General features: G+C 46.4%; 1 pseudogene; it reads right to left on the reverse strand.

Annotated features, from left to right (window-relative positions):
• Positions 1-8,781: 8,781 nt before the first annotated feature.
• LOC119921631 lies at positions 8,782-10,234 on the reverse strand (annotated as a pseudogene).
• Positions 10,235-12,285: the final 2,051 nt, after the last annotated feature.

A 12,285-nucleotide genomic window follows, 5' to 3' on the forward strand; every position in this document is an offset into this window, starting at 1 on the left:
CCTCCAGCAAGGAGAAACTGCGCAGGAGGATGTACATGGGGGTGCGGAGGCGGGAGTCCCACAAGGTGAGGGTGACCATGGTCAGATTCCCGGTGACACTTAATGCATAGGTGAGGAAGAGAATAGAGAAGAGAGGAGCCTGCAGGTGGGGGTCATCGGTGAGCCCCACGATGATGACCTCTGTCACCCTGGTGCCGTTTCCCGTGGTTGCTTGTTCTCGTTGACTGGATCTGTTGATGCAGCAGAAGGGAGAGGGGAAGTGAGGGCTGGCACAGAAGCAGCCTGTGACCCAGGTGGAGAGACCAGGAGCAGTGAACCCCTGCTCTCTCCCTTCCTTCATTCAGTCGTTCTTTCATTCAATCGTATTTGTAAGGGCTTATTGTGTGCAGAACACCGTACTAAGCGCTTGGGAGAATGCAATATGACAATAACAATCAATCAATCAATCAATCGTATTTATTGAGTGCTTACTGTGTGCAGAGCACTGTACTAAGCGCTTGGGAAGTACAAGGTGGCAACATATAGAGACAGTCCCTACCCAACAGTCTATAACAGACATACTCCCTGCCCTTTATAAGGTTACTGTCATTCACCAACACTAGCTGCAATGCACAAGTGCTGTTTCTCCCCCGTTCTAGACTGTGAGCTCGTTGTTGGGTAGGGATTGCCTCTGTGGCCGAATTTGTAAGCGTTTAGTGCAGTGTTCTGCACACAGCAAGCGCTCAATAAATACGATTGAATGAGTGAAGTGTCCAAAGAAGAGTAGGCGGCAGTGTCTTTGAACTATCTACCCCATCAGCCTCTTTTCTTATCTTATTGTTCTTAATTTCAATCTCTCCTTTACCAACACTTTTCTCTGAATTAAACCCTCTCCCCTACAATCTCCCCCGCTAGACTGTTAACTCCGTGAGGACAGGGACTTTTTATGGTATTTCTTAAACACTTACCATAATTCAGGCACTGTGATAAGCGCTGGGTAGATACAAGGTAATCAGGTTGAATACAGTCCATGTCCCGGTGGAGCTCATAGTCTTAATCCCCATTCTACAGATGATGGACCTGAGTACATGACTTGCTCAAGGTCACACAACAAAAAATTGGCCGGGCCGTGAATGGACCCAGGTCCTTCTGACTCCGAGGTCCGGATTCTCCTAACTTTGCTTTACTCTCCCAAGAGTTCTGAATCGTACTCTGCACCAATCGGGCAGGTGTTTAGTCAATTCTATGGCTTGATTGATTAACTATTTAAGACTGGGTTCTAAATTAGTGCAATTGATTAATTAATTTACTGTTTGGCTGATGGGTGCACCGACTGAACATTCAGATCTATTACCTGCAGAACGGCAGGTGGAGGAAAGGGAAAATCTTTCTCGTGTCAAGAAAAGACTACACAATTTTCCCACTCCGATGGCTTTCTCGGGACTTTGACTCGGCATGTAGAGACAGAAGAGAATTTTGTGTTTCAGTCTAGTTCCACCTCTTGAACATACGGAAGCAGCCTCTACCTCACCCAACTAAAATCTCAGCGTGATGGTGATGGTGATGGAGGGTCGTGGGGAATACCAGAGAAACTCCCCGCCGGTTTTCCCCAAAACTCATCCAGGACCCTGCCGGCTTTTGCCTTTGGGGCCATATCAACGCTGTCGGGATCATCAGGGTGGATCATGGTTTGTCCGGATGAAGGAGTCCTACTCACTGAGCAGGGAGGTGAGAGACTCTGAAGGCCGAGGGTCAGGCTGTCTTTATCCGCTCTGTTCGCGATGGGCTCTGCGGAAAAGGGGGCGAGGAGCCACAGGTGAGCTGCGAGAAGCCGCGGGGAGTACTAATGAATCTATGCTGTTAACCACGATGGCAGACAACAGAGACTGGTGCCCTTGGGAAACAGAACGGAGAGCAGAAACAGGTGCTCATAGCATAGAGGCGAGGCGAGGGCTGCTGGGACTCAGCCTGGAGACCCCTGGCTAGTTTCTTCCCCTAGGAAGGGCAGAGACACTGGGTTTATCCTGGGGTAGGGGTGGGGAGGGACGCGCTTCCGAGAGCCCAAATTAGCCCCAGAAAAGTTTCCAGAAAAAGATGCATGTTTTCCCTCCTTTCCCTTTCCTTCCATTTGCTCTAGTGTTAAGAAGTGGTAGAAAGCTCCAGAGGGACGGTCTGATTTGGGTCAGAACTTTGGACTACAGTTAGCACTTCCTTTCTACTATACAATCTAGAGTATCACGAGAACATCCTCATATCGCTATCTAGAATATCATTGGATATTTCTGTCCCTCTGATTCCACACAATCCAGTGCTGGATCTAGAAGCAGGGGACGTGGGAATTGTCCAAGGTGCTGATATATATGGATTGAGAGTCAGGTTACACAGATGTCCACCTCTATCGAACAATCGTTTTTATTGAGCATTTACTGCGAGCAGAACACTGTACTAAGGGCTTGGGGGAGTACATCACAACAATGTAACAGACACATTCGTTGCCCACAACGAGCTTACAGTCTAGAAAGGCAGATGGACATTAATATAAATAAATTCCAGGTATATACATATGTGCTGCGCTGTGGTGCTTGGTGGGGCGTGGTGTATAAAAACAACAAGTCAGGGTAACTCAGAAGGGACGGGGGAAAAGAGGAAATGAGGGTTTAGTCAAGGAAGTCCCCTTGAAGGAGATGTGCCTTCAATAAGGCTTTGAAGGTGGGAAAAGTAATTTTCTTTCGATTATGAAAACGGATGGCGCTCCAGGCCAGAGGCAGGACATGGACGAGAGGTCAGCGGCTAGATAAGGAGAGATCAAAGTATATTGAGTACGTTGGCATTAGAGAAACGAAGTGTGTGGGCTGGGCTATAGTACGAGAGTAATGACATGAGACATACATTCTTTTCTTTCCCTTCCTCACTCCCTACTGATTTTTGCATGGCCTCCGGGTGACTGGAGAAAGAGAGATTCATCGCTGCCCAGGATCGTTCATTACATAAGATCATCTATGATCACTTCCAACAGCCCTCAAGTTTGAAGACAGGAAGGAGATCTTAAGTATATTTACAGTAATAACATTTGTTTTTTTCGAAGTTGAGTTCACTTTTCCTGTGAATGAGATCACCATTTTCTTCGCAGAGCAGTTACTCTTTCCTGTTACAGAAACGAAGAAGACAGCACTGTTCTGCTAACATCATGTGAGATTATCACTTGGCACTGATCAAGATTAACTTCTTCCCTCCAATTTAGACTTTAAACCCCATGTGGGACAGGGACATGCATCTGTCAACTTGCAACTTGCATCTGTCCCAGGGCTTAGAACAATTCTTTTTTATTTATTAATGACTCTCTCCCCCTTCAGACTGTAAACTCATATTGGGCAGGGAATGTGTCTGTTTATTGTTGTATTGTACTCCCTCAAGCGCTTAGTACAGTGCTCTGCGCACAGTAAGTGCTCTATAAATATGATTAACTGGCTGACTGACTACATCACACATACTAAGCCCTTATCAAATGCCAGAAGAAACGAGATAGATTACATTCCACGGGACCTAGAGGTTACTTAACCCCATATGCCGTTTTCTGGGATCCATCATGGTGGAGGTGGGGATTGAAAAATGGTTTGGAGGAGAAGGAGTTATCTTGTCTGCCATAGGTGGAAAAGACAGTCGATTATCTAGGTTTTTGTCCCAGCCCTGTCACTGGTCTTTTGATCACCTCGGGCAAGTCATTCAAATACGAGTCACAGTCACACTCACAAAACGTACAGGTACACGACTAAAAAAGAAATGCACAAGGTAGTGAAAGTGGCTAATGGGACATCCCAACCAGGAAAGGGAGCTATCAATCAAGGAAGGCTTCCTGAAGGAAGTAACATTTGGCTTTGAAGCAAAGTTCTGATGTGTTCTGGCTAAGGGAAGAGGACAGAGTGCTTCCTGGAGCCGGAAGGGAGTAGGATATGGAATATTGCAGAATCGCCAGCGAGGTCCGTTTGGAAGGTTTGCTTGGGAGGAGGAAAGGCCACAGTCTGGGTAGGAGGCTTGATTAGATTGGTATCGGGAAGATTGCAGGATGACAGTCCAAAAGCCAACAGAGAGGATCTCTCATTTGATGTGAGTAGAAATTGGTTGGTAAGACACATGAAACAAATTCTCAGCCCACGGGTAGGTTCCACTCTAATGGGCGAGATAGAAATAAAATATATTTAAAAATGGAGTGATCAGAACAAGTTACTGGGTGCTCAGGGAGATTTCCCGCTCAACCACTTGCCTGCTGTATGACCTTGGACAAGTCACTTCACTTCTCTGTGCCTCAGTTCCCTCATCTGTAAAATGAGGAGTAAGACTGTGAGCACCATGTGGGACAGGGACTGTGTCCAACCCGACTATCTTTTGTGTCTACCCCAGCGCTTAGAATGATGTCTGGCACAAAGTAAGCGCTTAAAAAATACTATAATAATAATTAATTAATATGCATTCATTTATTTATTCTATTACTTCTGTTATTACGTATACTGCTCCTATTACTACTATATCTACTATGACTACTTCTACCAGTGTTATTACGTCTGCTACCACTACTGCTGCTTTCCTATTATTACTTTTTTTGCTGCTACAATTATCAATCAAACACTCAGTCAATGACATTTATTGAACGCTTCATTTTCATTCATTCATTCAATCGTACTTATTGAGCGCTTACTGTATGCAGAGCACTGTACTAAGTGCTTGGGAAGTACAAGTTGACAACATATAGAGACAGTTCCTACCCAACGGCGGGCTCACAGTCTAGAAGGGGGAGACGGATAACAAAACAAAACATATTAACAAAATAAAACAAATAGAATAAATATGTACAAGTCAAATAAATAAATAGAGTAATAAATATGTACAAACATATATATATATATATATACAGGTGCTGTGCGGAGGGGAAGAAGGTAAGGTGGGGGGATGGGGAGTGGGAGGAGGGGGAGAGGAAGGAGGGGGCTCAGTTTGGGAAGGCCTCCGGCACGGTGAGGAGATTAGCGGCAGAGGAGTGGAGGGTGCGGGCTGGGCTGTAGAAGGAGAGAAGGGAGGTGAGGTAGGAGAGGGTAAGCGCTTAGTACAGTGCTCTGCACATAGTAAGCGCTCAATAAATACGATTGATTGATTGATTGAGAGGGTGAGGTGATGGAGTGCCGTGAAGGCGAGAGTGAGGAGTTTTTGCCTGATGCGTAGGTTGATTGGTAGCCACTGGAGATTTTTGAGGAGGGGAGTAATATGCCCAGAGCGTTTCTGCACAAAGACGATCCGGGAAGCGGCGTGAACTATGGATTGAAGTGGGGAGAGACAGGAGGATGGGAGATCGGAGAGGAGGCTGTTGCAGTAATCCAGTCGGGACAGGATGAGAGATTGAACCAGCAGGGTAGCGGTTTGGATGGAGAGGAAAGGGCGGATCTTGGAGATGTTGCGGAGGTGAGACCGGCAGGTTTTGGTGAAGGATTGAATGTGAGGGGTGAACGAGAGAGCGGAGTCGAGAATGACACCAAAGTTGCGGGCTTGTGAGACGGGAAGGATGGTAGTGCAGTTAACAGTGATGGGAATGTCAGGGAGAGGGCATGGTTTGGGAAGGAAGATAAGGAGTTCAGTCTTGGACATGTTGAGTTTTAGATCGCGGTCAGACATCCAGATGGAGATGTTCTGAAGGCAGGAGAAGATGCAAGCCTGGAGGGAGGGAGAGAGAGCAGGGTCAGAGATGTAGCTTTGGGTGTCATCAGCGTAGAGATGATAGTTGAAGCCGTGGGAGCGAATGAGTTCACCAAGAAGTGAGTGTAGATAGATAACAGAAGGGGACCAAGAACTGACCCTTGAGGAACCCCTACAGTAAGGGGATGGGAAGGGGAGGAGGAGCCTGCAAAAGAGACTGAGAATGAACGGCCGGAAAGATAAGAGGAGAACCAGGAGAGGACAGAATCTGTGAAGCCAAGGTTGGATAGCGTGTTGAGGAGAAGGGGCTGGTCCACAGTGTCAAAGACAGCTGAGAGGTTGAGAAGGATTAGAGAATACAGTAGGAGCCATTGGATTGGGCAAGCAGTTGGTCATTGGTGACCTGTGAGAGGGTACTTTCCGTGGAATGTAGGGGACGGAAGCCAGATTGGAGGGGGTCGTTGAGAGAGTTGGCACTGAGGAATTCGAGGCAGCGCGTTTAGACGACTCGTTCAAAGAGTTTGGAAAGGAATGATAGGAGGGAGATAGGGCGATAACTAGAAGGTGAGGTGGGGTCAAGAGAGCAAAGCACTGTACAATGCACTTGGGAGAGTACAACACAGTAGAATAGGTAGTCATGAGCCTTGCCTACAAGGATCCTACAGTTTAAAGAGGGAGACAGACGGTAAGATTAATTACAGATCGTTATGTATCCAAGTGCTTATGATGTTAGGATCCAAGTCCGTAGGTGACACAGAAGTGAGGGCTAAGTCAGGGAAGGGTTTTTGGAGGAGATATGATTTAGTAGGGCTTTGAAGGCACAACTCCTCCAGAGGCCTTCCCTGGCTAAGCCCTCCTTTCCTCTCTCCCAGTCCTTTCCAATTCGCCCTGACTTGCTCCCTTTACCCACCTCCATCGAAGACCCACAGCATTCATGGACAGATCAATAATTTATTTATTCATATCGAAGTGTGCCTCCCCCTCTAGACTGTAAACTCTTTGTGGGCAGAGAATGTGTCTGTTTATTTTTATATTGTACTCTCTCAAGACTTAATACAGTGCTCTGCACACAGTAAACTCTCATTAAATTCGATTGAATGAATGAATGAATGAAGTGGGGGTTGTGGTGGCCTGTCAGATATAAAGGGGGAGGGAATTTCAAGCCAGAAGGAGGATGTGGGTAAGAGGTCTGTGGTGACAAAGAAGGGATTGAGGTACAATGAGTAGGCTGGTATTAAAGAAGCTAAGTGTGTGGGTTTGGTTGCAGTAGGAGATGAGTGAAGTAAGGTAGAAGGGGGAGAGATGATTAGGTACCTTAAAGCCTATACTTAGATATTTCTATTTGATTCAAAGATTGATGGCCAACAGTTGGAGGTTTTGGAGGAGAGGGGAGATATGGACTGAGCCTTTTTTTAAGAAAAATGGCAGCAGAGTGAAGTATGGACTGAAGATGGGAGAGACAGAGAATCACTATTACTACTACTACTACTACTACTACTACTACTACTACTACTACTACCTATTTATTTATTTATTTATTCGTTCGTTTAATCGTATTTATTGAGCGCTTACTGTGAACAGAGAACTCTACTAAGCGCTTGGGAAAGTACTATACAACAATAAAGAGTGACAATTCCTGCCCAAAGTGAGCTCACAGTCTGAGGAGTGGGAACAATAATAATAATAATAATAATGGCATTTATTAAGCGCTTACTATCTGCAAAGCACTGTTCTAAGCGCTGGGGAGGTTACAAGGTGAAGGGGAAGACAAACAGCAATACAAATAAGAGACATCAATACAAAAAAATAAAATTGCAGATATATACATACGTGTTGTGGGGCTGGGACGGGGGGAAGAGCCAAGGGAACAAGTCATGGCGACGTAGAAGGGAATGGAAGATGAGGAAAAGTGGGACTTAGTCTGGGAAGGCCTCTTGTAGAAGATGTGTCTTCAGTAAGGTTTTGAAGAGGTTGGGGGAGAGTAACTTTCTGGCGGATTTGAGGAGGGAGGGCGTTCCAAGCCAGAGGCAGGATGTGGACTAGGACTCGGCGGCTAGACAGGCGAGATCAAGGCACAGTGAGTAGGTTAGCACTGGAGGAGCGAGGTGCATGGGCTGGATTGTGGAAAAAGAGAAGCGAGTTGAGGTAGGAGAGGGTAAGGTGTTGGAGTGCTTTAATGCCAATGGAGAGGATTTTTTGTTTGATACGGAGGTGGATTAGCAACCACTGGAGGGTTTTTTTTTTTTTGAGGAGAAGGGTTACGTGTCCAGAACGTTTTGGTAGAAAAATGATCCGGGCAGCAGAATAAAATATGGACAAGAGTGGGGAGAGATAGGAGGCTGGAGGTCAGCACGGAGAGACTGATGCAGTAATCCAGACGGGATAGGATGAGTGATTGTATTAGCGTGGTAGCAGTATGGATGTTGAGGAAAGAGCGGTTTTTAGCGATGTTGTGAAGGTGGGACCTCAGGATTTCGCGACGGATTGAATTTGTGGGTTGAATGAGAGAGATGAGTCAAGGATAACACCAAGGTAATGGGCTTGTGAGACAGGAAGGATGGTGGTGCTGTCTATAGCAATGGGAAAGTACTACTACTACTACTACTACTACTACTACTACTACTACTACTACTACTATCCTGAACCCCAAGAGCGACAGAGACTCTGTCCAACCCGATTTGCTTGTATCCACCCCAGCGCTTAGTATAGTACCTGACACATAGTAAGCACTTAACAAATACCACAATTATTATTCTACTACTCATACGATCACTAGTTCTAAAGTTGATGCCGAAAGGGATAGGGCAGGTCTAGTAAACAAAGTGATGAGCGGATCAGGCTTGGGAGTGGAAACAGAAAAAAGAGGATGAGGAAGGAAGACCTGAGCAGGAGGTCATCATCATCATCAATCGTATTTATTGAGCGCTTACTGTGTGCACAGCACTGTACAAAGCGCTTGGGAAGTACAAGTTGGCAACATATAGAGACAGTCCCTACCCAACAGTGGGATCACAGTCTAAAAGTGGGAGACAGAGACAGGTGTAAGTCCATCCTCACCAAGGAAAGCTTTGGCCATTTAATTTTGTTTTCTGTTACAGAATCACAAATTAGTACCAAAGCATCTTATTTTTTCTTTAAGAAAATCACCTTCTTGGCTAAGTCCTCGATGGCCTGCTTCACCTGCTGGTTTCGTAGGGTGTAGATAAAGGGGTTCAGCATAGGGGCCACGGAAGTGTTTAGCACCGCCACCCTCTTGTTGAAGTCTAAACCTTCCTTGGGGGATGGCTTGAAGTACATGAATATGCAGCTGTCATAAGAGAGGGAGATGAGTATCATGTGGGAGGAGCAGGTGTAAAAGGCTTTTTGTCTTTGCTGGGTGGAGGGCAGTCTCAGGATGGTGCGGATGATGGCCGTGTAGGACACAACGACTAGTGCTAGAGTGACCAGGAGTGTCCTAACTGCAAATATAAAATTCGTCTTCTCTAATAATTGCGTGTCAGTGCACGAGATTTCCAGCATGGGCGTAGTGTCACAGGTGAAATAGTTGATGACGTTCGAGTCACAGAAGTCCAGCTGGAGACGCAGGATGAGGCCTGGAAAGATGATCAGGAAGCAGACCAGCCAGGAGCAGAGGACTAGCAGGGTGCAGACTCTCCAGCTCATCAATCAATCAATCAATCAATCGTATTTATTGAGCGCTTACTATGTGCAGAGCACTGTACTAAGCGCTTGGGAAGTACAAATTGGCATCACATAGAGACAGTCCCTACCCAAAGGTGGGCTCACAGTCTAAAAGGGGGAGACAGAGAACAGAACCAAACATACCAACAAAATAAAATAAGTAGGATAGAAATGTACAAGTAAAATAAATAAATGAATAAATAGAGTAATAAATATGTACAACCATATATACATATATACAGGTGCTGTGGGGAAGGGAAGGAGGTAAGACGGGGGGATGGAGAGGGGGACGAGGGGGAGAGGAAAGAAGGTGCTCAGTCTGGGAAGGCCTCCTGGAGGAGGTGAGCTCTCAGCAGGGCCTTGAAGGGAGGAAGAGAGCTAGCTTGGCGGATTGGCAGAGGGAGGGCATTCCAGGCCCGGGGGATGACGTGGGCCGGGGGTCGATGGCGGGACAGGCGAGAGCGAGGTACAGTGAGGAGAGCGAGGTACAGTGAGGTCATGATGGTCAAGTAGTGCAGCGGCCGGCAGATGGCGACATAGCGATCGTAGGACATGGCGGCTAGGAGGAAGAACTCCGTCCCCCCCCAGGAAGATGAAGAAGAACATCTGAATGACACAAGTATTATAGGAAATGGTCCTGTCCCCGGTCGAAATACCCACCAGCAGTTTGGGAATGGTGACCGACGTAAAAGAAATTTCTAGGAAGGAGAAATTCTGGAGGAGGAATTGGGGTCCGGAGGTGGGAGTCAAGTAGGGTGAGAGTGAGGATGGTCAGGTTCCCAGTGATGCTCAACAAGTAACTGAGTAGCAGGAATAAAAAGATAACAATCTTCCAATCTGGATTGTCTGTCAATCCTAGGAGGATGAACTCGGTCACTGAGGTCTGATTTCTCATCGCTGATTCTAGATTTTCTCCGGGGTCACAACTGAGGATAAGAGAGGAAGCAGACGTGAAGTTGGTCAGGGAGGTTTTCTGTTTATTGTTATATTATTCTCTTTTAGTACAGCGCTCTGCAAAAGGTAAACGCTCAATAAATACGATTAAATGAGGAGAGAGGCTGAAAAGGGAAACTCAAAGAAACCAGTTGGAATGCTTCTCCTTTTCTCATTGGACCGAATCATTATCAGCACCCTGGCTGTCTTTATTAACCCAATCCTCATCAGCGTTTATTGGGAACTTCTTCTGTACACAACACTCTCATAGGCTCTTAGGGAAGTAAAATCAATCAGTCGGTGGTATTTATTGAGTGCCTACTGCATACAGAGCACAACAATAGACTACAGACTCCGCCTGTGGGAAGTTTACAATCTAATGGGAGAGATAGGCAATAAAAAGTAGCAATCGAGGAATCCACCCGGATTTTTGAACCCAGGTTCAGGGAAGTCATCAGTCGCATCAGCCATCTCCAGGCAGAGCTGGCGCTAGAATCCCAGGTATCCAAGAGCTGAGAATCATCAAATGGATCCCTAGCAGGGCTCCAGGCCAGGATCTGCCTGGTGAAAAGGAGACAGTTGCCAGGGACAACAGATCACCTGAGGCACGGGCCAATCCCAAACCTTCAGAGATCGTTCCAGCCAGCAAAAATACTAATCCAGCCGATTCCCTTCCAGCTGCCGCTATCTCATTCTCTGACCAAATCAGAAAGGTCAGGTATGGGACAGGAGAAACCAGCAGAGGTCAGATTTCGGGAGGACCTTGGTACTCAAGGCGAATGTGTACTTACTTTTCTTACACTCTCGAAGGTTTTGGTCAGAGTTTTCCCGCTGAAAATATGGTTCGTTCCTTTGAAAATCCGAATCGACCTTCTCCCTATTTTCAGGAAGAATTGCATTCCATTTAGACAGCCCAAATCTCTTCCCATTTTTGTGGTGCCCTGCCAGGCAGGACAGAATTTCCCTTATCCTCGTCCTTCTGCTGCTGCTACTTCCATCGGTTTGCAGAGGGGAGAGGAGTCGGGGTCCTGGGGGACACCCTTCCTGGCAGCCTACCAACGGGGATGGAGAAACGTATGTTCTAGAGGGAAGGAAAGACAGGATAACTGAGACTGGAGAAAGCAAGGTGCTTCCTAACAGTCACAGAAAGAAGATTTGACATTATTCCTTTCTCCCCCAGCCCTTATTTTACAGGGACAAAATTCAGCATTTTTATGAGTTCTTCTCAATGTAGATGGGGAGGGCTTTTTAAATGACAAAGGAGACATTCCCTGGAGATGCTTATAGCAAGGAACTAATGAACTCGGCTCTCAATCTCCCTGAGGAAAGAATTTTAATTTGCCAGGATAAGCTTCGAAGAAGGAGTGATGGGGATCTTGAAGGGTTCTTTCCTGGAGCTGGGATAGGCTTCACTCATCACCTAGTGGTCTCTGGTCCCTGGGCTACCCGCGGGGTAAAAGTGGCCACTGTACCTCTAGCCGTATTGGGGCTCTCCTGTAGCAGCTGCTGCTGTTGCTCTTTTTTATTCTCCTGCTGTTCTCAAGAAAGTGGAAAATATCCTTCCGGCCCCTAGTCCTACTTCATTCATTCAATCGTATTTCATTCGATCATATTTACTGAATACAGAGCACTGTACTAAGCGCTTGGGAGAGTACACTATACCAATAAACAGATATAGTCCCTGCCCACAGCGAGCTTAAAATCTGGAGGGGGAGAAAGACATAAATATGAATAAACGAAATTACAGATATGTACATATGTGCTGTGGGGCTGGGACGGGAGAAATGAATAAAGGAAGCAAGTCAGAGCGATGCAGAAGGGAGTGGGAGCAGAGGAAATTAGGGTTTAGTCAGGGAACGCCACCGTTTGACACACTCAGCGATGCCTGACCACATCGGGAAAGCTCAGGGGTGTCTGCAGATGATGAGATCTTGGACATCTGTAATTCATCGAACAACATATCTGTAACTTATTTATTTATACTAATGTCTTTCACCCCTTCTAGACTGTAAG

This window comes from Tachyglossus aculeatus, assembly GCF_015852505.1.
Source record: "Tachyglossus aculeatus isolate mTacAcu1 chromosome 12 unlocalized genomic scaffold, mTacAcu1.pri SUPER_6_unloc_4, whole genome shotgun sequence".
Classification (NCBI taxonomy): domain Eukaryota; kingdom Metazoa; phylum Chordata; class Mammalia; order Monotremata; family Tachyglossidae; genus Tachyglossus; species Tachyglossus aculeatus.